Below are 27,500 nucleotides of genomic sequence, written 5' to 3' on the forward strand. Positions count from 1 at the left end.
GTAGCGGGAGACTACCAAAATCCATATAAATCCAATCCTCATTGCTTTAGCCCTAGCCCTTGTCATTCTAAACGTACTATTCTCTATGCTATTGAATAGATCGATTTGCTATGCTAGTCCTTTCTTTGATTGGAAAGGCGGTGATCCAGCTGCCGTATCGGACAAGGATCGAATTAGCAAGCCTAGCAGAGTCCCCTCTAGCAGTAGCACTATAGTCCGTCCTTATTCGCAAGGAAGTATCCGCAAGTCAAAGGAAAGCTAAAGGTTTGCTCGACTGAGAGAGCGAGTGGTTAGCCGGTCCCTTTCAAGAAAATCCTATTCCAAACAGGGATGTCGGTTCGGCATCATAGACCTCGGATTTTTTTCCGGACATGTGTCCTAGCTCAGATAAACTGGCTTTCTCACCTTTGGAAGCAGCTCGAACGAATGTGAGAGGAGCGAAAAGCGAGCACATCCGGGCTCTACCTTTATCTACGGATCTAAGGGAGCATAAGCAAGTTCAGTGGTTGAAACCTCTGTAATCGATCGATGGGAACCTCGAAGCTGTCTGGGGCAGGAGCAAACTCATATTAGGCACTGCCGCTGCATCAACTGGTACAAGGAAGAGGCACGATAGCGAAGACCAATCCATCTCAGGGCTGACACAAAAAACATTGCCTTGGGCATGCAACCCAAAAAGATAGAAAGACTGCTCGCTTGAAGAAAACTCTTTTAGAGCCTGGTACAAGCCAAGCCCCCTCGATTCGGCCACAAGAGTAGGTTATGGAATAGTCTTTTTGTCGGCTTTCCCTTCTTGATGACTTTCTGACAGGGAGGATATGAAATAGATAGTTGCGCTTGCCTTCACTTAGAAACTCTGCGCCCCCTATTATAGTAAGGCATGCTCGCGAAACAAGATTAAATTCACTCGTTCTTGTCTCCGGCGATTAACCTATTCCAGAGCAGTCTGGTGATTAGCCTATCTCGCACTACTCGAAGCCTTCGTAAACTCATTGTCGGGTTCTATCGTAGTGAAGGTTGCTGTGAGGAGATCCTTGTACCAGTAAAGATTGCTTCCAGTGATTGGGAAATAATAAATACAAAAACCATTGCTTTATTTCCTACACTCCGGATAGGCGGAAGGATCTATGTCCATCCCCAACTTCCTTTCAATCCACATCGGCAAATTTAGGCTTTCTCTACTGGGAGTCATAAAAGGAGGAATGGGCATACGCTGGTTCGATAAGCCAAGGAAAAACAACCACCGCTTGGTTTTGACACTCAAGCGACCCGCCCTGCCAAACATCAATGCAAAGGTTAGATTTCACCACCTCTATCTCCCCAACTAGTCCTATTTGATTTAAAAAATCCAACCTGGAAACTGTATCTCCCCCAGAAAACCCTCTATCTCCAAGCTTGCCCAACCTAGACATTGTAACTGAAAGTCCTGCCTACTTCTTTGTAGGCTTAGGGTAGTCCTCGAAAACCTTCTTAATTGACTGGCTTGGGAAAGACCCGTAGGCTATGGATCCCACTAATGGAATGGGACTATAACCATACTTCCATGGTCTAGGTTATGGGACAATAAAGATGGAGGCTTGGAGTATCTAAGGCTTCATGGACCCTATTTTTAGGGCTTTAAAGGACGGACTCGCTAGTGTCCCAAGGATTGACCGGTGACACTACTAACTGAATTGCCCTAAGCTAAGATATGTCTTTTTCCACAGGACTTAATCCATAGAAACCTTGGCTTAGTGCCATTACTGTAAGCGGCGGATGATTGGTATGCAGGATCGGTTGCAACGGTTTCACATTCATGTGAATCAAGAGATTGGCTTGAAAAGGCTTTCCAACTAGCCATTGTACCTGAGATTGCGATCAGTCCTTCTTCTTCTTTGGAGCTTTTTCTTGGTCCCAAGGGAAATGGGGTGACAAAGAGCAGCTTGCTTCTCCAATTGGATCATTGCTCGACTCGATGGGTAACTTCTAGTGGTTTGCCGGGGCTTGTTTTTATTTCAGGAGTTGGTTGGTGGCATGGACACCTAGCCTTTTCTTATTTTTAGTATAAGTTTGCTGGCACAGGTAGTAGAGGCATTCTCCACTCCAGCAGTAGCAGATGTAGAATCTGAAAGGTGGGATTCCCGGTTGATTGGATGCTTCCGTTAGAGCTTCTTCCCCTCCTGTCATTTATTTAAGGGCACCTAGCTTACAATCACTAGTGAAAGAGTGCCAATTGACCCAACTAGCGAATCTGTTTACAACCATTCAATCTTTTTAATTTCCGTGAATACCGCTCGAAATCATTTTTCGGCTTGATAGCACAAGCACGATCCATCCATCTCCCTCCGGAGAGTGAGTAACAGGTGGAAGGACTGTCGATAGCAGGTAGGGTAAACGGATATGGATGATAGTTGGGATCCCAGGTAGGAGAGCCAGCCAGGCCAGGAGAAAGAGGTAGTCTTTGACTACCCTTCTTTTGGGAGTTTGTTCTGGAATTCCATTGAGATTTGCCACTCCTCAATCTTCGAAATCTAGTCTAGTCCAGCGATAGAGGACTTGAGACTTTTCTTCGACAAGCCTCGATCTGTGCTGAAGACAGATTCTCTTATCGGCTGAGGAAATAGGTAGCCTGTAAGCCCACCCATTCTTCCTTTCCGACCTTAGCTTAGCTGCTCACGCCAATGCTCATGGGTATGGGGCCATAACTGCTGCTACTGTTATACTCCCACACTCTAAGAGAGTCCTACCGTCGGCTCATCTTCTATCTAAGACCTCCTCAATGAGAGGATGCCTGAAAGCTGCTCTTTTCTCAGGTCTAGTTGCGGTCCGCTCTTTTCTTTCACTTATTAGCAGCTGAACTCCTCTCCCAGCAAGAAAACGGATGCGCGCTAGCGCGCCCCCCCTTAAGAAATAGGAGGCGTGGGACCTTGCTTGCCTTAATTATATAATATGGAAGGGTCGAGCTGCTCCGCTCCTTGGCAGTCAGTCTATTACCCACCCCTGATCCCATTCCTTCTAGCTCAGGAACTTCGATTTTTAATCTGAGCTTGTACCAAGCTCCTTTCCGTGTAAGCTATTCCATGCGATGTCTTTCACAAAGGTACAGGGATTTTTTAATCGATAGAGCTGGTTCATCTTTTCTTCCCTCGTAGGAACTCGGTCTCTCTAATACATCAATATGGTAGATAGATCAGGTAGAAGATCAGCCGCTAATCCGCTACTCTCGGTTCGATCGGCTTCAAAGCTTTTTCACTTTTTTCGCTTAGCGCTTCCACCGATGCCTGAATGCTACTTTCGTCTACGTATGGGTTATCTATATATATATTAATATATAATAGATAGACCTAATTCTAAGATAAGATAAAATATCTTCCCTGAAGATAGGAACGAGGCTATTCGACTACCAAGATTTTGGGTTGAACCAATAGCAGGAGTTGACCCCTAAGCTATGGGAGTTTCAAGAGCCTTTGGTTAACGTAGTTACAAATAGCGAATATCCGCCTCTTCCCTGCTCCCGCATATGTTTAAGATGCCAGTCGACCAGGAGAACCATACCGGAAGGTGTCTTCGGTAGGCTGATAAAACGCTTGGAACGAAGAAACTAAATAGACTCCTCACAAGAAGTCTGTGAAAGTCAGTCGTTATTTGGATCGTAAGCATAACGAACGAACCAAATGAGACCACAATGGATACCCTTCGACGTCCATTTCAGTGACAGACAGATTCAATGAAACCGTTGCACTTGAATGTGCGTAAAGAAGAAACCAATGTATCTTCGTAAAAGAGACCTTGACGCCTCCGATCCGGCGACCTGGACGGAATGGCTTTCCAAGTAAGTTGGGTTCCAGATAATGCCTTGACACAAAGAAAGGAAAATATAGAACCAAGGTATCGTACGATTAGCCTTGCAGATTGAGCAAGAATCTCCGTAAGGAAAGGAGATTAAGCTGAATCGGAGGCACATCAGAGATGGTTGTGATAGACTTAAGAATACTTCTATCAACTCGCTTAGCGAGTCGGATAGCTCTACATACTTAAAAAAAAAGGTATTATATATATTAACTAAGGTATCTGCTCTCTTTCACTCTCATCCACTTTCGATGATAATAGGTAATAATCTTACGATATCCTGTTCTCGTAAGAGAAAGAGGAACGGATTCATAAACCAGATTTTTGAGGAACCCCAGCATAAGCTTGCTGGAGTGACACTGCACACTGCTTTAAATAAAGCGCAGTGAACAGTGGCCCGGATTTCCGGTTTAGGTGCATTACCCGCTTAGCCACAGGAGACGCTCCAACACAGTATTCTTTGGTTAGTCCGTCGGCGATTACTAGTAGGATTCTTTTAAATAAAGAGACCTACTAGTAGTCTCGGCTTGGTCTTTTGACCTACCTTGAGAAGGGAAATTCCTACGAGATGATTAATGAATGTAGGTCAGGTCTCTCTAATTCGCAGTAGGTGTGTATGCTTCCCTAAGGCGAGAGCATTTGCTTCTTCGACTGACTCAAATGTCTTTCTTCATTGACTGCTTCATCAACAGAATCGCCGGAATCAACCGGCTCCACTGAAGCAACTACTCGCTCTGGATCTGCAACTTTAAGATATGAATATAGGCATAGGTAAAGGTATGGTCAAAGGCAATCGCAGTGGTTGTTTCACCCCAGAGTAGATTCACTCATAGCAGATACAAAGGCAGGAGCAAACAAACAGCTAAGTAAAAGCAGCAGAGAGTCGCTATACGGGGGCAGCAGAGCCCGTTGATTCAGAACCACCTATTTATCCATAAGGGCATCGAGCCCCAGGCATAAATAAGTAGGTGAATCCACAAAACTACTTGCAGAGGTGGAGGCACCAGTGATGAAAGCAGTGGGAGAGGCATTGAAAAAGGCAGCAGGAAAGCCTGGGAGCCAGCCCGCAGTAGAAAAACCAGCAAATCGAGTTGCAGAAAGAAGAATTGGTCTTTCGACAAGTGCTTGCCTTCCTATCTATATATGTAGTTCTTATATAGATCCGCCCCAAGGTTTCTTAACTCTAATGCGTAACAAGTGGTGTTAGGGCATTCGTAGTCTTTGTTACTTGCACCAGTCGTTACACCGACGCCAACAAAATTAAGGCCGACATGGAGCCATGCGCATGATTCCAAGAGTCACTAGAGGCGAAACTTAGTAAGAATAACCAGTAATGTCACGAATGGATGAAGCAAGCACTTTTAGATGGTATCGATCAGAGCCAATCAACCCTTTTCCCTGATTATCGTCACTTAAATCCCACTAGCCGAAATAGAATCCGTCAAGTAAGAGATAAGCCAGAGATCCAGATCATTAGAATACGTCACCGGCCACTAGATCCAGGGATGGGCCTTCTCGCGAAAAAGAGTAGGTTATTCCTATCACTAGGAGTAGTAGCGCTAGCGGCGCAGAAGGAGAAAGTAACTAAGCGCTAAGAAGCTATCTAGATAGTTTCCAGCTGAGGGAAATTGGCTTCGATTGGTCTTAGCTTCGACTCGTAGTCTTCGACCACTCTTCTTCTTATCCCCTAAGGTAGCTTGCTTCCATTCAGGTAGCTATTGCCGAGAAATGGCCGAAAAAAGTCAAGTCTTATTCCACTTGCTTTCTCGCTTTACTTGAAAACTGGAAAAACTAACTAGGCAGCTATCGGAAAGAAAATAAATAAGTAGTTTACTACGCAGGCTTTTTTTTTATAGAGAGAGAGTAAGGGGGGTTTGCTTGCTGGCTCTCAGGGCTTATAGTCGGTTTTTTTCTAAGGTATTCCCTTTCATTAGCTACGCTCAGGTTTCACCAACTTCGCGTCGGGTTCACTGAAGTGAAATCTTGTTAAAGCAAACCAACGGTTGGTTGAACCTTAGGACGGTAGCGAAAGGAACCTTCTAGCTAACCGGGTCAATTCAAACTCACTACATACTAAATTCCATTGAGAACCCGGCGTAATTGGTTTTATCCAGCGGCTCTTTTTCCTATATTCTTTCAGATGGCCCTGCTACGTCTGCCCACTACAGAACAGGCCTGACTCCCGTGAGCAGGTCCGCTGGCTCTTAGTATGGCTTTTTACTTTTCTGATCCGGCATGATAACAACTCGAACTCAACTTCTATTCTTTCAAGAGCAAGAGAAAGGCACCGAGATCCCGCGTAAGCGTCGTTTGCCCGTTGCCAATAGGATCGACTTGGGTAGTAAGATTAAATTGTGAGATTAAAAAATACGAAAGTAAGGGGCCGGAAATCTTGGGATCAAAAGGTTTTTCTAAAGGACTGTAAATCCTTGCTCCTAGGATCAAAGAAGAAGGGCTTTTTGGTTTTTAAATTCCTAAGACTACCCTACTAGTACTAGTGTAGTGTCTACTGACTGAGTCGTGAATTAGATTTGATGGGCCGATGGAGAATAAAATTAGGAGTTGTGGAAAGGAAAAAATAAAATACTATTTATCAAGACTAGCGATAGGATTTTAGTGCTCAGTCATTCAATATTTGATGGGTTATTTTTTCTTATAAAAAAAAATTATAAAAAAAGGTAGCTTGCTTACTTAGTGCTTGTGCTAAGGGATGACTTGGTTGCTTTTTTTTTATATGCCCATACTATAGTTTCGATAGATCCCGGGATCAATACAATCAAAAAACCTATTCATTAGAGTAGAGCAGTTGACGTTGGATTATTTCGAATTGATTGGAAGAAGGAATAATAGGTGTAGCGAAGAAAATAAAATAGGAGCTAGAAAGAAAGGGTAGGTTGAATCTGAAAAGTACTCTGTGGGGGTAACTATGTTAAGTTAATTGCGTATCGTAAAAATAAATTTTTATTTTTTGTGCTCCCGGGAAATAAATTGCTACTCTATTCGATGGGCCAGGAACAATCGAAAAAAGCCAGACCTGTACGGTATATCTATTAATCCTTACTTAATATGCTTAATATGGTGATACCCCCGATTGTACCAACCTACATATGTCTCTCCTCCATCAATCGGTACTAGTTATTGTTATTTTTATTCCTTGATTTGTCCGATGATAAATGCGAAACGAAAGAAGGATCCTCCTGCTGGGAATTAGATCCTAATCCTTCTTTGCCCCCCCTACAGAGATGAATTGATCGATTCATCGGATCCTAGGTCGGGACTGACGGGGCTCGAACCCGCAGCTTCCGCCTTGACAGGGCGGTGCTCTGACCGATTGAACTACAATCCCAGGAAAATAAATTAGGTGTACAGCCTCAAAATTCGTATATATATCTTTCTCTTCATTATTCATATTTTATGTCCCCAGACATAGATCTTCTAGATACCCATTATGAATCGCCCGCCAAAGTCTTCCGACTTCTCCAATGTTCCAATCAGATCCGAAGATAAATCAATCAAAAGTCAGTGGACCTGAATTGAATCATGACTATATAAGCTATTCTGATATTAAGTTCGATATAGATTAAATCGTGGAAGCGGACCTTTTATTTCCTTGGACCACGTAAGAATTCGTCGTCCGATTGAATCTTCTTGTTCCTGAATGCTTCATAGGAATCCATCGCTATTCCTTTCTTCCACCGAGAAAGGTTCATTCCGAGTCACAAGAGCAATTTATCTTTTTTTTTTCGTTATGGTAATGCAATGCAAGAGGTCTCGGAAATCGGGTTGTTTCTGATGATGAAAACCCGATATTTAAAGGTCGGTAATGTTAGAAGACGACTGTAGGTATCTTACTTACCACTAAGATACCTACGGTCGGTATATCTTTGAAAGCTCAGACGGAGAGAATAAACGGACTCCTCGAGGGCTACTTAAGGCACTTTAGTGCAAACCAACCAGAAGGACTGGAGCTGTTGGATGTTGCTCAGTGCTGCTATAAATTAACAACCAAAAAGCTCTGCGTCGAACTTCAGCCCCTTCGAGTTGGCCACGGGGCAACAGCCTCTGACGCCCCACACCATTGCGGCAGGAGGAGGCTTGCCCATCAGCCTACTTACTTTGCCAAGACGTGGCAGGAGCGCAACGACCTAGCCCAAACCTACTAAAACTAAAGGCTTGGCCCGGTCTGAAGGAAGAATAAAGTAGACCTTGTAGAGAAGCGGATAGGAGAGGTAGCCTATAGACTCAAGCGATCAGCTCGGTTAAAACTCACCCCGTATTCCATGTGAGTCAGTTGACTTCGATTAGACCAGACCGACCCAGAGAGGAACGTGCCCAGCCCACGAGGGCACCACCAGATGTTGTAGATTCACTTACTAAGAAAGAAAAATAGTATATATATCATAGCTGACCGCACCATGGGCTAGCCCATACACCCACTGCACGAGTAGAATACTACTTAGTCAAGTACAAGGGCCAACCTGAGAGCGAGGCAAGCTGGGAACGGGCTGAAACTTACGATTCGAAGACCAAGTAAGAGACTACTGGGCGTCTCGCAGAGCGACTCTCAACGAGGACGTTGAGACTTTAAAAATTTAAAAAAATCTTTTTATTAATCCGCCTTTACTAAAGATCAAGGAGTACACTTGTATTCCGGCTAATAAGGGAAAGGTTTTTTTTTCAAATCCAAGTTTGACTCTGATTAGATCCTTAGCGCAAGCGCTAAGTCAGCCCTAAACTAAAGGCCTTATGTAATGTAAAAAAACCGAGGAAAATAACGTCAAGTAGAAAGGAACAAGGTCTTACGGCACGATCGCTATATCTTTTCTTTTTCTTTCTCTCTCCTCTATAGAAAGAGGGGATGATACGTGGCGTGGTATACCTGATCGTTTGGTCAACGAGACGTACGTCAGTCGACATAGCTCCATTTAGATTTATATATATTTATTTCACTTAGCCCGCCTCTCCCATGACTTTCCGGACCAACCCGGATCTGCCCTCGAAAGTATCTCTGCATTTTGGGAGCAGAGCATGCAAAATCGAGCAATGAATCTTATAAAAATAAAAAGCCCGGGTAGAAGCACAAGCAAAAGGATAGAGTAAAAAAGGGGAGGGGGGAGGAGACTCGCCTCAATACTTCCCACTGGACGAGAGGCGCACCTAACCCACCTACCCACTCATCAATCACGGTGTTCAGCTGACTTGCACTGATAGACCCCTATTGTCTTGGAATTAGGCGCCCATCTTTTTACTGTTGTCAACTAATCTCTTCAATCTTCGATTCTACTCTATGTTAGAACATTTCTGTGAATGCTATTCTGATCTAAGTGGTCCTATTCTGTGTCCCGTGCTAGGAAGCATTATTCCTCTTTTCATTCCAAATTCAAGAATACGACCGATACGATTGATTGGTCTGTGTGCCTCTCTTATTACTTTTTTGTATTCCCCTGTTCCTCGGATACAATTCGATCCTTCTACGGCCAAATCTCAATTTGTGGAAAGCCTTCGATGGCTTCCTTATGAAAACATCAATTTTTATTTGGGTATAGACGGTCTCTCTTTTTTCTTCGTGATATTGACCACATTTCTTATCCCTATTTGTATTTTAGTGGGTTGGTCTGGTATGAGAAGTTATGGGAAAGAGTATATTACAGCATCTCTAATTCGTGAATTTCTAATGATCGCCGTGTTCCGCATGCTGGATCCTCTACTATTCTATGTTCTTCCCGAAAGCGTGCTAATCCCTATGTTGTGCGGAGCTGAGCATCTTCTATTCGCTGGGATAAAGCTTTTCCTCTGCAGGGGCCTTGTGCAGTAAACCCCCTACGGGCGGTCGTCCGTCGTAAAGTAGTCCCCGCGAAGCTTTCGGGAAGAGGGGTAGTCTTGTGCGTAAGCATAGCATTTCTGGTCGAACCCGCCCAACCCAACTAAGACGAACCGAACCTGACAGACACATCTTTTTCCTTTTGGGAGGGTACTCCCGAGTAGTGGGTACCTCGTAGGACCTCGACCCGCCTACTCGGGTCTTGTATGGATATGCAGGAAGGGGTGCTCCTAGGTGTGTGTAGGGGTTGTGTTTGTTCGCGAGAATGGATTCCTCGTCAAGTCAGTGTGGGGGGTGTGGACACACTTGCGCGAATTCGGGTAACGGCTACAAGGGAGAAATCGAAAGGAAACTGTACCCAACCAGGGATGGACGTAAACTCGTAAGCTACCGAGGGTAGGGATAATCGTCCAGGTCTTATTGTGAAAAAAAAAGCCGCCCCGCCACAGCAGGCGGGTTGGTTCCTCTGTCGTCGCCGGGGAGCTCTTGGTGAGGAGACCTTAGGATAAGTTGCTAAAACAAAGGGGAGGGGAGGATCGACCCGTTCACTATAATTACGAAGAAAGACTGTTGGCAGCAGGTGGAGAAATTTCTTTGGCCCCCTTAAAAAAAATGGAAATGCGGGCAGGGTTAAGCTCGGTAGAGGGTTCGAGAATAGGGTCGGGTCCTGTCTTTAAGATTAAGATAAGAAAAAAGAGTTCCAAACCTTTATGCATGCATGCACCTTCGTATAAGTGCTGCATACAAGTTCCGGCCAGGATAATTGGGAAAAAAAAAGCAATTTGAACCGCTCACATCACAGTAGTAGTAGCGTAAAGCCGTAAGTCGGGGGGCGGCCATAAAATAAAGGCTATTACTTTCAAATCTCTCTCTCTAGATATCTAGAGAGAGAGATCCACTGCGTGAGCAACCCGACTGTGCGTTACATGTGCTCTACAGGCCGCACTCCATCTTTCTTCCCAACGAGCCCTTTTTTGGATTTGGAAGACGGGCGTTGCGTTCGGTTCGAAAGGCATGGTTTTCAGTATGTCTCCAGATAGGGCCCCCCACTAGTCCGGCTAGCTAGTGAGCGGTTCTTTCGGGCGAGAAGCGGGCCGGGCCCTACGGGCGGGCATCTCCCGCAACGCAAGCTGCATTGTTCGCCACCACCCGAGAAGCAAAAGATTCGAGAGTCCAGGCTTAATATACATGCATAGATAGTGGTCTAATGACAAGGGCCGACGACGGAAGCTCGGGACGGAGCCGTATGATGCGGAAGTCTCACGTACGGTTCCCTGAGAAGGGAGTGGCTACCTACTGGAGCTTCGACCAACCACCACCGGTAAATTCCGCTTTGGGGCCACCCCTGACTCTACCATTATTATAGGGGTATGGGGTTCGAGACAAAGAAAGATCAAGGCAGCATATCAGTTTTTCCTTTATACTTTACTTGGATCCGTTTTTATGCTATTAGCTATTCTTTTTATTCTTTTCCAAACAGGGACCGCCGATTTACAAATCTCATTAACCACAGAATTTAGTGAGCGGCGCCAAATCTTTCTATGGATTGCTTCTTTCGCCGCTTTCGCCGTCAAAGTGCCTATGGTACCAGTTCATATTTGGTTACCCGAAGCTCATGTAGAGGCACCTACGGCAGGATCCGTCATCTTGGCAGGAATTCCTTCAAAATTGGGAACCCACGGGTTTTTAAGATTTTCAATACCCATGTTTCCCGAAGCGACACTTTGTTCCACTCCTTTCATTTATACTCCAAGCGCGATTGCTATAATATATACTTCCTTGACCACTTCAAGACAGATCGATCTTAAGAAGATCATTGCTTACTCCTCAGTAGCCCATATGAATCTGGTGACTATTGGTATGTTTAGTCGGGCGGCGGCCGTTAGGTCACCTATTTTTAGTTATGGACACACAAGACAAGGCCAAAACATGTGTGCCGGGCGTGCGACCCATCAACCTACTAGCAATGGGGGAGAAAACATAGCATGTCGCAACAAAAGCTTGATTCAAGGCGTCAGCAAAACATTGCCGTCTGTTCCAAAAACAAAAGCCCCTTAGCGCCCCGGGACGGGAGTGGGCCCTACGCGCAGGCAACAGCAGCACCGGCTCTACGAAGTCAGAATCGAATCTTTGTGTTGGCTTTCCCAATTCGTGAATCAGAATTCAAGGGCTAGAAGCGAGCGCTTCTAGCTGCTTCGCCTGCTTCTTATTATTGTGGCTATGTTGGCGTGGCGGAAATGAACGAAAAGCGAGATGAACGTGCTATTTTCAAATCGATTGATAGATAGCCTGATCCGTTCTGATAGATAGATCGAAAGAGTAGGAATGATATAGGGAATCCATAAAAAAATAAAAAGGGGAAATATCCTATTTATATCTATTGATAAGACAACTATTCTTGATCCATCAGAACGAAATCGATATGTATCTGATGGAGTCTACATCGTACGTAGAGCGCCCAAGCTTTAGGCCAGCTCAGTTATCTTATCCATCGGGTCCAATGCACTGGGCTCATCTCATGGATGGAGGGAAGAAAATAAAAATGTAGTTAGTTGTGTTGTTGTTCGCCGCCTCGACGCATTCCCTTCTCTCCCCGGCATCGTCCCACACAGAAAGAAAGAGCGCAGAGCCCCGGCCCGACCTTTAGTGTAGGTCCGCCAACGTAAAGCGAGGAGTTGAGCCTGAACTGGCGAACCGAAGTCACTTTCGGAACCATACTTCCTACAGCTAACACGTGTCCAGTCCAGCGGGAACGCGCAGCGCAAAATAACGTAAGCTGCTCGAATCCCCCGCTGGCCATCGGGGACCGAGTGGTAAGGCCATGATCCGCAGGGGAACGGATCACTCATTCTTCCATTGGGGACAGGTGCACGAACGACAACTCCAAACGTCACACATCCGTCGCCTACTTACCGTTTAGGTGGCACCAGCGAGATCCAGCTAAGGTAAGGAACTTCGTGTCGCGGCTGCTCCACTCCGCCGCGGTCTCATGAACTTAACTTCGTTGCCTTCCCGCGCGCGAAGCGAATGGGCGCTGTGCTGTGGGTCAGTTTCGGGGCATTCATTTTGATCGACGAGCTTTTTCAGCCCCAAAACTAAGAATCAATGGAATGTCTGTCTATCCATGAACATCTATTCTATCTGTATATCTAGGGGATCTCTCTAAAAATAAAAAATAGTTTTATGGCACGATATGATCGCCTAGCCGTAGCCGCATATTGAGCGCAGCGGATATGCGGGATTTCAGTTGGATCAGATCTTTCGCTTTGACGGAAGCTTTTGGACCTAGCGAAAAGGACTTTATTTTATAAGCCTTCGCGCAAGCAACGCGAGAGAAGCAAGCAAAGTAGAAGCTTTGCCAGAAGCAAGACGAGGAAGCAGAGCTGTCGTATAAGCGGTAGCTTCCCCCGACCTACTAAACAAAAAGACAACAGTCGCGACCTACTTTGTTTGATTCAAAACAAAAGAAAGGCGAAGGGTTTGGCAACAAGCAAACGGCTTTCTATCATAGTCTTTAGGGTTCCAAACCTTAACTACTTAACTTAAGTACGGCAGCTTTCGGTGGGTAAATAAGGGGGCTGTTCACTACAAGCTATCAGCGCTGTCTTAGATTGAACGTCGACTTATCTTATTGCCGTTCAATCTCTAAGGCGGGTTGACGCTGAGAACGGAAGAGTGTTCGTGTCCAAAGGTGAACAACGCCCTAGCTTCTAGAGTTCGCTGCTTTTCCCAGGCCGGAGAAGGGCTTATACTGCTCGCCTTTGTTTGATATGTTCATTCAGTACCAATACAAATAAAAACTACACCAAAGTGGAAAGGCCCCTATAGAAGCTAGAAGTAACCTCTAGTAGTCTAGTAGTCGGCCTAACCAAAACGTCACGACAACAGAAAATTACCCTTATTAATTGAATCTTAAGTAGGGGGCTTAGCCCGCCCGCCTACCAATCAAAGAGGCTGAGAGTTAGCGTAAGCTCGAAGAGCTTACCTTCATTCGCTTCGCGGGAGCCGCACAAGACATAGCTGGAAGTCAGAGGGCCCATACTACCTGCCTAACCCCTCGCTCCGAGGGACCTTCGATCGGACGTTATAAACCACCCCATTCATCTAAAAGAGAGGGGAAGGGGCCTATGTATTTGCATGACTACTGCGGATTTTACCCTATCTACACCCGGAGCCAATCTCCTATCGGTCCTGCCACCACGCCGCAGAACGGGAGCTCGTGTGGAACCTTTTATTTCTGGCGTAACAGCGGTGGAACGTAAAAAAAGATTACGGTCGCGTAACATAAGGGCCGGAGGTACGGTAAACTCGGCAAAAAGATGACACCCGAAGGGAGGGCCCGGCGCGCACAATCCTATCCTCGTCCGAGTTTACCCCTTGCACTTCGGACAGCCGTCCGTAGCATCATAAGGAGGACCTCCCTTTCGGGGTAAAGTAAAAAAAGGGTACGGTACATAGGAGGCTGGTCTTTCTCAACGTGGTGTATAGCACGAAAAACCTTTCGATAAAAGATAGGGCCGTTCACATGAAAGAAGATAATCAACCCTTTCTTCTCTTCTTTCTCTTTCTCGAGGGGGAAAGAGAAAGAGGGTCTTTTGGAGGGAGGGGGAACATTCGGGCGCTTTTTAAAAAATCCTCCACTGCATCCAGGATCACAAGTGGAACGCTAAGCAGGGGGGAGGGGAATTGGGCTGGGCCTACCTATCCCGATAGGACCTCATAAAGGAACGGGAGCTGTTGAGAGGTTCCATATTGCCGAGCCGAAGGGCAGCACTTCTGTACGTGATCGTCTCACGTCGTCTCGTCCCCGCTGCATTGAAAAGTACCTATGCACTCTTTCCGGTTCACTGATAAGGAAGATAGAGTTGGGGTGGGGGTCTACGATGTGATACTCAAGTATGACCCGGGGAGATACATGCTAACTATGGGTAGGGGTAGAAAGCTTTTACCTTTTTGTAAATAAATTAGGGGGGTTACAGATCAGATCTCTTATACTACCATCGATCGACAGAGCGGAACGACCAGAAAAAAAAAGTTAAGTTAGAAAGCCGTATGATAGGCGGTCACTATCTTGTACGGTTCGGGGGGTAATCGGCGTACTCCGATCAGTGGGGGGGAATCTTTGGCTCTATCGAACATACAGGGAATTGGAGGTAGCATTCCACCGATGTTAAGTCATGGACTGGTTCCTTCAGCCCTTTTTCTATGTGTTGGTGTTCTATATGACCGACATAAGACTCGACTTGTTAGATATTACGGAGGGTTAGTGAGCACCATGCCGAATCTCTCTACCATTTCCTTCTCTTCCACTTTGGCCAATATGAGTTCACCTGGTACTAGCAGCTTTATCGGGGAATTTCCCATCTCAGTAGGAGCTTTCCAAAGAAATAGCTTAGTAGCCACATTAGCAGCGCTTGGGATGATTTTAGGCGCGGCGTATTCCCTTTGGCTATATAATCGTGTGGTTTCTGGAAATTTAAAACCCGATTTCCTCCATAAATTCTCCGATCCAAATGGCAGAGAAGTTTCCATATTTATACCTTTTCTTGTTGGAGGGGCGACCGTCCGTTGAACTACCAAAGAAAAAAGGGTAAACCAATGTGATCATGACATTGTAGGTGCTTGCGATGGGGCGGATGCGACTTCCCTCAGTTGGTTTGGGTGGTATAGCCCGTTGCAGAAGTCCCCCCTTTTTTTTATCCATTTCTTTCTTTAGTCTTTAGGGAGCCAAACCAAAGCTTGACTTTACTAATAAATTAAATAAGGCTCGCGCAGGGGCGCTCACGTTTTTTGGCTGAGCCGTATCTTGCTGGGTGGGACCGAGAGCAAGAAAGGACGGGGGGCAACCATGCATGGTACTTCTCGACCGTGTCTCCGAGGGACAGTTGAACGAGCGACTCATGAATGCTGCCGGGTTGGACGAGCCAATAACTCGAACGCGTTCGGTCTGTTTTTTGAGCAAGAATCACAGCGTTACCTTACCTTCACCATGATACGGACTCCAAGTTATTATGGCAGAGCGCGAGGAGATTTATCATCAATATGATGATGGGAATGGAAACCAGAAGCACGACCGACCGGGGTCTTCGTGGTCCAATATAAGAAAACCTTCAGTAAAAGTAGTAACGTAAGCATGAGACTTTTTGGTAGTACCGGTGAACCAGATGGCCTTTATGTTGCGATGGAATCTGGGACGGAGGACTCGTAGTATCTCTCTAGATCTGGCAAAAGCGAAAGACCCCATAACGTAACGTAATTCGAATGGGGGGCTGACCGCTGAGCCCACTCTGACCTTATTATAGGGGCGGGCCCCTGTGGTTTCGAGCTGGAGCTGCCATAGCTTATGGCTAGAGCAATGGGAGGGGGCCCCGGCATAGATAACAGTAAGGATAACGAGCGCTCCGCCCGCCAAGCGGGCGGCAGGAGCAGCGGGCAAGTGCTTGGTAGGCCAACAGCCCAGTGAACCGGGCGGGGCACTCGACGAAAGGGGGGCACACTGAGCAAGTACGATAAATTTGCCCCGCTCCGCTTTATTAAAAGCAAGGACCACTACGGGAGGTCAAACCAAGGACCTATGGAAGTCGGGGCTCGTCCCCGGTCAATATTGGATCAAACAATAGAGGGCCGTAGCACTGACCTCTTTTTTTTTATTGATTCAAGACAAGAGGGGAAAAGATCGTAAAGTTCCCTACCGAGACAACAGACACTCTCAACGGATCCTCCGCGCGCTGGGCATACCTCTTCTGTGCGTCTTTCTCGTGGCAGGAACAGAACAACAGGGAAAGACCCGGCCGACCTGCCCAGGGCTCGAGGGCGAGCTTTATTTAAGAGAGAATGGGGAGTGAATCGAAAGGCTTCCGTTTTCGTTCTTGGTTTTTTGGGGCTTTCGGGCTCCTCTCGATCTTATTCGTAGTTGGGAAGGGGGAAGGAGTCTCAATCAATGGACATTAATGAACCATCATTGATGGACGTTGCACATGACACGATCAATTCGACTCAAGGTCCGGCGCTAATAGAAGTTGCTTACTCTCCTAGTTAGAAGGAAAAAGGCAGGGCTTTTTTCGTAGTCATAGTGGGCGGGTCTCATGATATCTTTTCTAGGATTCCTTATCACGCACGGAGATCTTTCCATTGATAGAGATAAGAAAGAGGGCTCCCCCCTTGAACAAACTCTTAAAGGTTAGGTTACTACCTGCCTCTACGGAAGAGGTTTACTTTGTACCGCCCGGAGGTCATATAGATAGAAACCCGGAGCGATAAGAACGAAAGCCCTACCCACAGCTACAACTACTGGCGCTTCAAAAGGCTTAGATTGATTCTAAGGGCGCTACAGCAAGCTACCTTTTTTTAGGTCGTGTAATAGGGAGGTGTCAGCCTCGAAAGCCTTTAGTACTTCGGTAGGGCGAGCAGCCCTTAAACCAAAAAAAAGGTTTGGAACTCTTCCCGTATTTCTGCATTTCATTCTCTATTCGGCCCGCCTCAAAAAATAATAAACCAAAAAAAAGGATAGGACTATTGATTCGAAGTCACTACGAAAGGGTCGGTCAATAGCATAGCTCTTTCTTTCCCCGGTCTCCTTTCGAAGGAAAGGCCTTCGCATTCCTAATCCGGTAGGGGGCCGGACGGCTTTCTTTGCCCCAGCTTGGCTAATCGCATCCCCGCGCAACGACATTCTTTGTGCGCCCCTTACCGTTCTCGCTCAGTCTTTGCAACGGCTGGGGAGGCAGTCGCAGAAGCGAAGCCTATCGCCACGCCGACCATCAAATACGAGATTGGGCCCCTTCTCAAAGATTTGATGGAATGGCCCAGCCCACCCAAGAGCGCTTATGTAATATGGGAACTCATGGCTGGAAACAATCCTTATGGTTTTGATATCCGGTAGGAATAATCAGAATCAAAGTCCAGGTTGGTTGGTGAGCCTAGTGATAGGAGACTATCTAGCTTGGTTCGGAGAGCACTTGTTGGGTTAAAGATTTTTTTGTTGCTAAATGTTATGGCCTAAATGCTGAACTATTGACCCTACTTGTTCGGATGGGTGTTCACCCCAAAGTGTTCCCGGACCGCATGCATACATACGTAAGTAACTTAGTGCAACATGGCAAATTAAATTGAGAGGAATCAGCAAAGAAAATAAAAAGGGGTCAACATCTTATTTTGTATTTTTTAGAGATTGTCCTCGGCTCGGGCTTAGGAGTGTCCACATGAGTTCGTTGAGGTGTCTACACAGGTTCGAAGACGCTCTTTTATATTCTGTCGAGAGTTCGGATTGCTACACCTAAGTAGAACTCAAATAAGGAATTGGAAATTCGGGGAGCCAGAAGCTTCGCTTCCGGTAGCTTGCTTACTCTCCTAGTTAGAAGAAGGCTCTTTGGCGAATTCTTTAGATCTGGGTAGAGTCTCGCTCAGTAAAGAGAGTTGTAGATTCTTAAGATCATGATAAAGTCCCCTTTACTTTATATTCTATTAGTAAAGCGCTAGCGCTACAACTAGCATAGCAGCCTGCAGAAAAGGCTCAACGAGCCCCGTACTCCTAAGTTGGAGCAACAAGCAACGGATTGAGCGCATCTTTCCCCTTTCTATTAGTAAGGTTGTCAAAAGGTAGGTTTCTGACTTAGTGCTTGTGCTAAGGTTTGAAGACGCTCGACCCTTCCATATTATATAATTAAGGCAAGCAAGGTCCCACGCCTCCTATTTCTTAAGGGGGGGCGCGCTGGGAATGAAAAAAAGAAAGCCTCCATTACTAATAAAGGGCTAACGCGCATCCCTTGATCTCCGCCTAACCGGGGCTAGGCGTCTTTTAGTTTTTGGTTCCTGACTTGATGGGATGGGAGTCACAAGGCTTTAAAGAAGGCCGAGGAGCGGGGTTGAACGAGATTAGCTTTGGTTCATTTACCTTGCTCATATATCAAGGCTGAGTCTAACTCCTTATTTATGTTATGTCTCGGAAAGACAGATGTGCTTTCTGATACACTGGACTAAGGTGACTAACCCACAGGACCAGAGATGAGACAGAGACTGAGACAACGATTTGTCGAAGACACTGTGCCCGAATCAAGGAAAGCAACTGTGCCTGAGAAGATATATATTTAACAGCCTTTAATGCGTCTTGCTTAGGTTGAAGCAATTGCCAGTATAGTTGCTGTTCTTATGCCGCTACCGCTATTAGTAGATCAAACGCTCTTCTTTATCTTTCTAGTGCTGGGACTTTCCTCCTCGATTACGAAAGTAAAACGCGAAACGAATAGGTTAGAGCAGCCTTACTTACCGAAAATTAAGTTTTCAAGTCGAGAAAAGTGCATTTCATCTTGCTTTTCACCTTTGGTTTGTGTATTAGATTTCCCCCTGTGCTTCCACTTCTCCTTGCCTCGAGATCGTGCCTTTTTTACTCGACTCGCTCCCTGCTCAAAAAAGAATATCTTATTCCGCAACTCGGGTCGATATGTTTGGGAGTCATGGTCACATCATTAATTTTTCTACCTGTCGCGCTCGCGTCATTCGCTGGCCAGTCGGGAGGATAGTACATTCCAACTCACATGCTTCCCAAACCAAGACTCGGGGGCAAGAGCGCGACTGCTAAATCGACTGGATCTGGATCATCCGGAACTACATCTAAATCTCTGACTATGGCGACTAGGACTATCTTTGGATCACGATTTCAAAATGCCTGGATCGCTCTTCCGGGCCGGGTCGAGCCTTTCAATAGTGCATCGTATGTAGTAGTAGCGAGCAGTTCCTTCCCTGATCGAGAAGCTTTAGCAAAAAATTCCCCCATACAGATAGAGGTATAGCCTTGCCTCTGGCTTTGCCCCCTTATTACGTTACGGGTGAATCTCTTCGATCCGGAATTTAACTATCCCTAAAATAAAAAAAAGGCTTTTCTGCTGTTAGCTCCGCCACTGGGCCGACTTAAATGCAATAGTAGACTAAGCAAGCCAGAGATGATATGCAAAAAGAAGGAAGGTCCAGGTAAGGCCTAACCACTGTTTTCAGATGCAGATGAAAGGGGGGGTGCCATTTTAGGTTAGGTCTATGAAAAACCGATGCGACGCGGAGAACCCTTTTCCATACCAAGTTATCGTCTAACGGTTTGAATTGAAAGAAAGAACCTTTACTTTTTGAGGTGAGACCGCGAAGTGCAAAGCCCTCAATCAAGACTTGATAAATTGCATCTATCACAATCCAAGTCCTCCCCTTTTTTAGTAAGAGGGGCTAGCTTCCCTTCTTTTCTGGATCTTGACTTGGTGAGTAAGGGTACCAAGAAAAGAAGGTAAGCTGACTCCTGAGGAATCCCCTGGCCTTAGCTCATCTAGCCGTAGCTCATTGGGCGGATTGCTTTTCATAGCCAAAGTCTTTTGAAAGAGAAGAATCGACATTCTTGGATTAGGCTGGTGCTATATTTTATTAAAGATAAATAATAAGGAGAAAGGCTGCCTTAGGTTTAGGAGTTTCGAGTTCTCTCTGCTTTCATAGCCTAGTTTCGTAGCCTTGGTGCCTAGCCTTCTGCTTCTGATCCCGGGATAATAAAAAAATAAGAATGGCAGTTGTTGAATCAGCTGTGAAAGACGCTCTTGCCTAAGTTGATGTTGGTGTAATAGACCCTACGGGAGCCCCGTGAAGGCTAATTTATCTGTCCGGCTATCCCCCCTATGTCACCAATTGTTGCAACGAGGGTGACGTCATTGAGGCCCTCAAGGACATGCTTAGCAAAGGTATGAGAAAATGTCGCCAGTTCTATAAAGTAAAGGGCTGGAGAGTCGAAGAGCGCACTTTGGGACTGAAAAAGATGACTCATATTCTATTGTGAATTATCCGTCTTCTTGTTTTTACTAGGATTATTAGTTGACGCTGATGGTTTACGTGGCTAGCTTTGAAACCACTTGTCTCCCTCTTTAAGGTTGCTCCAGAAAATAAAAATCCTGATGTCGGTGCCGGTATAGGCTTGATCCAGTTACGCAAGGTCTGGCATGTGTCCTTGATAAGGGCTCTACGCCAGGGCTTCCATAAACTTATGCACTCCTCTTTGGTGATAGTGACCCTAGGCCATGGACCTTTCTTCTCTGAGTCCGCAGATGCTTCCGTCAGACTTGGCCTCCTCCATGCCTCCTTTCTTCTTCATCATCCGAGCGATCGGAGGGTTCTCCTTAAAAAAAGGGTATCCTTTCAAGATATGTCACCCCAACCAGTTGGGCCAGTTGGGATTGGGGGGCATTAGTGATCCCTTCCACAGGTTATATGTATTTAACCTGGGACATATCATGACAGCCAAAAAAATATCCCGATGAGCGGCGTTTACACTTCTTGGTGCTACGAGAGAGGAGATCATCCTCTTCGGTTGCAGGAGAAGCGACCACAGATTGGATTTCTGACGACATGGGAGCTCTGATGGTGCTGAAGGCCAGGCCTGGTCGGTTTACTTTATTCCCTCCCGTCTTTCGTCACTCGAGGTCTAGCTTTCCCTTGGATGACTTTGCATCCTTCCTGCTTGAAGGAAAGTGCCGCACTCTTTCTTGCCACTCGGAGATAGCCTTTTCGATCTTATTGGCTTAAGCAGACCATTCGTGAGCAGCAGATTCCAACAACTGATATTGCGATTCTTCTTGAACTGACCTTTCATGAGGGAACGATATTGATCCTCATTCATCTATATGTAGCTTTGTCTCTATCTATGATGCTATAGATCATCTTGATATAGCAGCGGAGAAAGAATGCTGCCTTTCTGCTCTTTCTACCTTTGCTTCTCCTGCTTGGGTCTCGCTCACGGATCTCAACCACGAGACTAAGAATCATGCTTACGAGGCTATCTCGATCTCTATTGTGCAGCCTGAAGTGGTTAGTCTGGTTATCAAGGAGGATCAGATGTCTGAGACGGATTAAGTGGTTGATAGTGAGCAATCGGCTAAGGGAGGATGAAAATTTATGAATTCTCGTTCCAGACAGCGACGGAGGATGGTGTAGAATTCGAACAACACTCCTTTGACTTGCTATCTAAGAGACTAGCCTGGAGAGATAGGAAAGACGCTCTGCTCAAAAGGGATACTGAAAAAAAAAGTCGATGCCCCTATGAGGGATTGACAACTTGATGTCGCAAGATCGGTTGTTAAAAGACTAAAGCCCACCTTCAAGCTAAAAGTCTAGTAGTATTAATTACTTTTTCTTCTTCCGCCATACCCAAGAGTCATTAACTCCCTAAAGATATTTTAGAAGAGTAACTAAGATAAGAGTTGTTATAGGATTTAACGAAAATCGGTTTATAGTCAGTGTGCCGCTAATTGGCATATCTCTTTGTTGTCGATTAGAGACCTTCCTTGCCCTGCTTAGGGCTATGTGATAGCACCCAAAGGGACCTATTCTATTTGAACAAGACCACAGAAAAGTCATACGGTCAAGCGAACCAAAGCCAAAGCTAAATCCTCTTCCCTTCGCTCCTTCCCCGGCTCCACTCCAGAGCAATGCCATGACCCGGTCGAGAGCCTTCCATGCGGATTCCTTCAAAGAGAAAGAGAGAGTTTGTATTCCCGGCATCAATGCAAAAACTTCCTGGTCCGGGAAAAAGAGCAATTCTTGGTCCCACCAAACCATGCCATGAACAGTCGACTCAACAAGAAAGAGCAGGGGATATTGAAACTAAGACTCATTCCGTCTATTGCTCTAATGCCCTTCCTCCTACAGATGAAATTGCATCGTTGATTCCTATTCCGGCAAAACTAGCTGCTGACTCAACCTCCCCTCGGGTCTACGCCCTCTTTGTTTTAGCATCGGCGATTGAAAGAGAGTAGGAGCGCATTCTCTCCATCTCAGTTGGAAAGTCTATCGCTCTCAGCAGCAGTTCCTTGGTCATACCCTCGGTGATGACTAGCAGTCCTTCCTGATTGAGTTCTCACCCTCTATTGATAGATCAAGAGTTCCGGCCCGGCTATGATTCCATCAACAAACCCGATTCGGTATAAAAGCTTAGCTTCTATTACAAGAATATATTTTGAAAAGAGCTATCCTAAAGCTTGACGGGTCTCCCCAACTCTGTTTTTAACTCGAAAACCGAAAGCATAAGGATGAGCCTTGGGCCCCCTTTACCAAGAGCAGAAGGAGCGTTTAGATACTGTACCTTTAGGTGCGTGCAGGAGCAAGGACGAAAGGAGAACAAGTCGCAGGAGAAGCGTTGAAGAAGCAGTAGTTTCAGCCATTGATCCTGCAGCTTCTCAAAAGAAGCACCAGCAGACAGAGGTAGATACAGAGCCATAGGCAAACCTTCATGATAGCCTTTTATGAATACGACCCTCGTGCTCGAGAGGCGGATCCAAAGGCAGTCGCTTACCTAGGAGCATACTTCGGTGTAGCATATATAGCGGCATAGCCCTTTGACCTAGGTGGAAAAGATATCTATTGAAACCCACCATAAGTATCTGGGGAGACAGCAGCGGATACAGATTTACCATAAGCAAAAGCGGCTACTGAGGCGAAGGCAAATAAGGTTCCGTTCCATGGAAGGAAAAATAAATGGAAATCCAAATCAGAAAAGGTCTGATCAAATCTTTTGCTTTCTTCTTGTCTTGAATTGTTATAGAACGGCTTTATATAAGGTATAGTTGGTAGGATGAAGTGGGATGAAGCCTTAGTGGATATAGCAAGTGTGCCGGGGATGCGGCTCGGGCGTAGTAGGTCTGGACGCCTAGCATTAAACAGCCTTCTCTGGTAGCGGCACTATACCTTAGTATAGTCTCTCTCTAGCTTCCAGTCTATATAAAAAAACGTAGTTAGCAGAGGTCAGAAGGTTCTGTCTGGCGTTACCTCGCGTAAAGGGCTACTTTGGCATCGGCTCTCTCTCGTTAGGTAATTACCGAGGCGAAAGCAGCTCTCTCGGAAGTAAGTTTCCCCGCCATCTTAGTGGGACTAGTCTAATCAACTTTCACTTCAACTGCCTTACTATAAAAAGTAAGCAAGTAAACTACCAAGACTCGGATTTTTTTTTTGTTGTGGTAACGCCCTTCTATAATTACGTTTAACGTCCCTTTATTACTTTCCCGATCAGCGCCTCGGGTCGGTAGCCGGGCTCCGGGACATTACTACCACGGCTACTATCGACCCGAGCCCAAAGAAGGAAAAGAACGGACTAAAGCGAGGAGTTCATTGGCCATACATAGTGAAGGGGGATGGGGGTCAACCTCTTTCATGACCCATGGCCCCAGTGTGTAACTTGGTTAGCATTTCTAGAACAAATTTAGTAGGGTTGGTTTTTAGATAGGGAAAAAGGGGAGTTAGTTGGCTGTAGTTGAGACACGTTTTTCGGGTGGACGATATGGATTTTTTCGAGATGGTTAACCACTTTTTTAACCGTCAGAGGGAGGTCATTCAGAACCCGCTGGCTCCAGTCCAGAACCGGTGGAAGTTCCCCACGCCGATCCCCAACGTGAGGCACTTCGAAGTGCCATTCACACTTTGATTCTTGAGCAAGTTCGGGAATCTTGTGAGAAGGGGAAAGGGCGGCTTTCCGTTCACTTTCCGGAAATGGAATAAATCTATTCCAGTGTCGCAGAGAACATTCTTTCTCGCGATCTGGAAATATCTGCGGAGATTGATACTGAGACCCTCCGCGGATGGGTGGAGGAGATAAAGGAGAACCCTAATCCCCTAAAATCCCTCATTAGGGAACACCTGTAAGATGAGTCTGCCGCTTTCTTTCATAACAGAGCCGGGAATAACGGCTGGCATAGAAGTCTCTCGCACGCAAGGAGATGCATTTCTGGTACTGGTAGTACTGGACAAGCTCTCAGGGAATAATCTCTTTCTTCTTTCTTCCTTTTTTCCCATGACGACTAGGAACGGGCAAATAAAAAATTTCACTTCGAATTTCGGACCTCAACATCCTGCTGCTCATGGTGTTTCACGATCAGTATTGGAAATGAACGGAGAAGTGGTGGAACGTGCGGAACCACATATTGGATCACTCCAGTGCGGCACGAAGCCGCTGACGCCGAGTCGGCTCCTATGCCGCTAGCTATGCCCTGCTTGGTCCCCCGGCACGGTGGAGGTCCCGTAGCGCGTCATGAGCACCGGGCTAAGGGGCGGTTGAGCAACTCAAGCGAACCGCCCTACCTTACTACAACATAAGGACAGAAGGGAGAAGGTTGTGAAGGTGGCCTCGTTATCCACACCTCCGGTCAGATGAATGGAGGACCGACCCGGGTTTTCATGAGCGTTGGCGGGTCCTGGAGTGCCTGTCAAGGGCTTTCATTAGCGCATACCCCGGGGTGATCATCACCACCTGCACCTCACATCTCGGCACAGCGGAACGTGTAACCCGCCTGCTGTCTCATTCAACTACATTTGTTCCTGTAATCCACAGCCTAACAGAACGCAGCAGCGAGGGACAACCCGCCCATACAGCCAGCGGGGAGGATGGCACTACTGGCAAAGACCGTCCGGCGAAAACGCCGCAGGCGCGAAGCGTGGTAGGCCTGTGCCGGGGGAGCATAGCATAGGTAGGAAAGGGAGCCTGGACGGTGGAAGAGCCAGGGGGGGGCCGGGTCATTTGACGGAAATGGAAGGCTTTTCCCCTATTAGAGAAGGCCCTCTGAAGTCAAGGGGAAGTGCATTAATTCTTGGAAAAATAGGGAGCGAGCCTATAAAAAAATGAATTAAAGTGAATTCAATGAATAGATAGAGTCAACGGTACGACAGACAGCGCTGCCTACACGCGAATTAGCTTCCGAGGTCGAGCAGTCTAAATTTCACTACAGGATTTGCGAATGAATGCTGGGCTGGGCCACCTCGAATGGCGTGAGCCGCATGCGGGGAGACCCGCACGTACGGTTTTTAGGGGGATCTGGTCGAAAGACCGGCCGGCGCCCACCCGACTAGAGGGACTGAGAAATTAATAGAGTACAAAACTTATCTTCAAGCTTTACCTTATTCTGATCGTTTAGAGGGCGATCGCGGAGTCACTGAATGAAGTCCTCCGTTTCTTTCGGAGGTGCTGACCCGCAGCGAGGCAGAGATGACTAAGTTACATATGGAAGATGGCGACGACAACAGCATGTCGTAGAAGGAGATAACAGGTGGAGCCAACGATCCGCTAAGACTCACGTATCTACAACTCCATCCCCGAGCGGCAGTCAAAAGGAGGCGTGAATGCAAGATGCCAGCGGAATGATCGGCCGGACAGAGGCTAGGGCTGCTTCCTTCCCACCGCGTCCTTCCTTGTGTGTCGGAGATATAAAGCGAGTGCACCGGAAAAGAACGGGAACTGGGTCGATCTATTCTATGGCGAAGCATCCGAAGCATAACTGCACACTCACACGATCTTTGCCGAGAGATAGGAGCATTCGGTGGAACCGGTGAACTACACTTGCTTCTGGATAGATNAACGGAGAGTGGGCAGAAGGGAAGGAGGTCCTCATACGGAGTCGCACACTGACTTGAGCAGTGCGGAAGACTGGGGAATGGGTTGAGTAAACTCCCCTGGGGCCGGAAAAATAACAGACGAAGCTTTACTTAGATAGGGCTTTGATTGGTCTTTTTTTTTTTCTTAGTGATTGGAAAGGAGGGCGCCTGGGTATTTTACAAAAAGGGAAGGCAGAGGTAGTACTTCGAATGGCGAAACGAAGGGCTAAATAGCGCCAGTGATTCTCTGAGCCGGTCTGGATTTTCAACGCCTCGGGAAACTGGTCGAGATAGATGACAGCACCCTTTTCCTCTCTTCCTTACCGGGAGGGCAATCTTATCTTATGGCCTTCACCTCCCCCCCGGCCCGGAAATAGAAGCCAGCCCCCCCTTCTGATCCATTAATTTCTGCAAGCAGGGGGGATCCAGAGCTAAGCCTCCCGTCTATTGCATAACCTAAAAAAGCTATAAGCAAAGTACCAAAGGTGCGCTCCACACGGATCCGGTTACTCAAAAATAAATTGGTTTGCGCTTTGAAGTGATGAGGTCGCAAAGAGGCAAATAGGGCTCCTATTGAAAGGCTTTCCCTCCCTCAAAAGGCGACCAGCTTTCAATATTAGTTGTTACGTTACGCTGACATTTTTCCAATATCATTGAATAGCATGGCTTGCCTGGGGCTAAGGTAACTCAAGTGGGAGAGCCGTGTTATGGGTGACCTTATTGCACGGTTCAGAGAGCACTTGTGTATGTGATGCAAGTGAACGTGTACGAAATAAGCTGTATCTAGGGTGAGTTCTTCATTCCGTCGTCGACCCTATCTATGTTTCTATCCCTATCTATGTTTCTACGATGGCCCAAGAACACGCTCATTCTTCAGCCGTAGAGAGACTTTTGAATTGCGAGGTACCATTACGAGCTCAATATATACGAGTGTTATTCCGTGAAATAACTCGAATTTCAAATCATTCACTTGCTTTAACTACTCATGCTATAGATGTGGGAGCATCCACTCCGTCCCTGTGGGCTTTTGAGGAGCGGGAGAAATTGTTGGAATTCTATGAAAAAGTCTCGGGAGCCAGGATGCATGTCAGTTTCATACGACCAGGTGGAGTGGCACAAGATCTGCCTCTTGGCTTATGTCGAGATATTGATTCATTCACACAACAATTTGCTTCTCGTATCGACGAATTAGAAGAGATGTCAACCGGAAACTGTATCTGGAAACAACGATTAGTGGATATTGGTACTGTCACTGCACAGCAAGCAAAGGATTGGGGATTCAGTGGTGTAATGTTAAGAGGTCGTGCGACATGAAGACATTTATAGCAATATGGGGGGAGTTCCCATCAGGCAACAACGGTTCTGCCTGACCCTACTTAAGCATGAATATTCTGTCAGTGAAGACTTGGTGTGAAGCCTTTGAGCTAACGTTATAAGAGCAAAAGGCTCGGGGCTAGGGTGAGCTGAGGGGGGA

The 27,500-nt window shown here is 46.4% G+C and overlaps 1 protein-coding gene across 1 annotated transcript in view; it reads left to right on the top strand.

The window, feature by feature from the left end:
• The window catches only part of LOC109345815 (heparan-alpha-glucosaminide N-acetyltransferase-like), an 87,491-nt gene that overhangs the window by 549 nt on the left and 59,442 nt on the right, over nucleotides 1–27,500 (top strand). The gene's annotated exons all lie outside the window — the stretch shown is intronic.

Source organism: Lupinus angustifolius, chromosome LG04, assembly GCF_001865875.1.
Source record: "Lupinus angustifolius cultivar Tanjil chromosome LG04, LupAngTanjil_v1.0, whole genome shotgun sequence".
Taxonomy (NCBI): Eukaryota; Viridiplantae; Streptophyta; class Magnoliopsida; order Fabales; family Fabaceae; genus Lupinus; species Lupinus angustifolius.